The sequence below is a fragment of the Castor canadensis genome, chromosome 9 (genome assembly GCF_047511655.1).
Source record: "Castor canadensis chromosome 9, mCasCan1.hap1v2, whole genome shotgun sequence".
NCBI classification, from domain to species: domain Eukaryota; kingdom Metazoa; phylum Chordata; class Mammalia; order Rodentia; family Castoridae; genus Castor; species Castor canadensis.
Window position 1 is genome coordinate 68,379,470 of NC_133394.1, and position 2,093 is coordinate 68,381,562.

At 37.1% G+C, this 2,093-nt stretch overlaps 1 pseudogene; it reads left to right on the top strand.

Annotated features, from left to right (window-relative positions):
• Nucleotides 1–711: 711 nt before the first annotated feature.
• LOC141410749 (metaxin-3 pseudogene) lies at nucleotides 712–1,261 on the top strand (annotated as a pseudogene).
• Nucleotides 1,262–2,093: the final 832 nt, after the last annotated feature.

Here is a 2,093-nt window from a genome sequence, read left to right on the forward strand (position 1 = left end):
ATGAAAATAATGTAGATCTAAAAGAATTATCCAGGGAAGACATTAAATGAAGATTTAATAAGAATAGCAGCAATAACAGAACTCTGGTGAGAAGTGAATATGGTTTTAATGGTTACCATTTTGTGTTTCTTAGTATATGTGGAAGGTTCCAGAAAAAATATGATATGAAAAAATATTAGCCATTTCACACATTTCCATGCAGTACTGTGGTATCATGGCAGGCTGGGATTCTAGTCAGTGCCTGCCTTGAGCTCACTTTTGTCAGTGAGTCACAGCCTAGCTTGTGACCCTGCATTGGCCTGGCAGAAGCATCGTGGCTCCTCTGACTGGCTCCACATTTTCTTAGCTTGCAAATCCATGTGGGTGGTGGAGGTAAAAATCCACCCAGCTTGGCATCCCCAGGACTTTTGGGGAGACATGGTCTCTGAAAGTCAGGAAGTTGGAGCAAAATCTGGGACTGAGAGCAGAGGAGGGAGCTGGCCTGGGTGTCTGCCATCTCTGTCTTTGGAGGTGGGACCAAGAAGGAAAGCTGCTCTGCATATTTGCATTATGTATTCACTCCAAAATGTTTTACTGAAAACTGTTTCAAGCACCCATGAAACTCAATGTGACTAGACAGCACCTTCTTATTCTTACATAAGAAGCATATCACATAGTCACAGCTTTCTGATGACGAAGAGGTGATATACCAGTTTCTCAGCCTGAAAAATACTAAATTTTTAAAGAAAACAGAAATATAATGCTGATTATGAAGTCTTCGCAAAGCAAGGGGTGGATACACTGGATGACATTGTTCTCCTTGAGGAGAAGCTTCTCCCTGCTGTGCTTCACACATTCTGGGCTGAGGGTGAAAATTACTTTACTGATACAAAGCCATGGCTTGCCTCATGAATTCCTTTTCCCTTGAGATTTCTCTTGAGTTTAATCTTTCCAAGAAGGATGTCTAGGGAAGGACTGAATAGGATTCTCCTGACAAAAGGAGAGCCTCCCCTCTATCATGTCCAAAAAGTAGAAGCACAGATATACAGAGATGCCAAGAAGTGCCTAAATCTTTTGTGAAACGATTGGGAACATCTCAGTTTTTCTTTGGAGATATGCCATCTGTGTTGGATACCTATGTGTTTTGTTTTCTTACACCAGTTTAAAAGTATGGTTTCCTAACATTCAGTTACAAGAACATCTGAAACAGCTCTCCAACCTCTGTCACTTTTGTGATGACATCCTAAACAGTTACATTAGGCTTAGTCTCAGAGATGGATGATAATTTTCACCAAAGCCCTCAGCTTCCTCCTTGAAAACTGCCAACACTCAAATTGACTCCAGCAGAAGAAGAGAATAATTCCTTACACCAGCTATCACCCTGACAGTCAGCATGTTTTGTAGCCAAACTTATGATTGTCTAGGTAATTTCTAGACAAAAAGAAGATACTGCTCCTAGGTATAAGGAAAACTCTAAAACAAAAGGAACTTTCTATGACATCTGTTTTTGCTTGTTTTGTTTTTAATTAAGAAGCTTGTATTCTAGCCTGGCAATGCATTTTAAATAAAAGTGAATGGTAAATGAATGTGTTGGGGGAAAACACATTGTACTGTATACATACAGAAAAAAACTGCCTTAATTTTAATAGATTTTTTCCTTTGGTTCACATGTTGCTGACAAAAAGCTACTGATCTGTTCTGAATGTTTATTCCTAATTTATTCAAGTTAATTTTTCAGTTTATTAATTTAGTTTTCTTATACCTACCTAAATACATAATGTATGGCTCTCTGGCTGAGACATTTTATGTTTAGAAATCTGATGCCTATTTTAGGAACTAGGAACAATATAAATTATTTCAATAAAAAAGCGTGTATTTAACTTTAAAAAGCAATGAGGAATGTGCTTTTTAATTGTGCTCTAATATATAGACATGTATCTATATCGATTGCTCTATCTATCTACATGTATCATTTTACAAAGAAATAAAGAATGAGAAAAATTTTCCACAAGAGAATATAAATAATAAATTCTCTTTCTCTCTTTTTAGGCAAGTACCTGTTGTACAAAGGGGTTTCACTGTGATTTTTACATGCATGCATGGAAATAATGTAC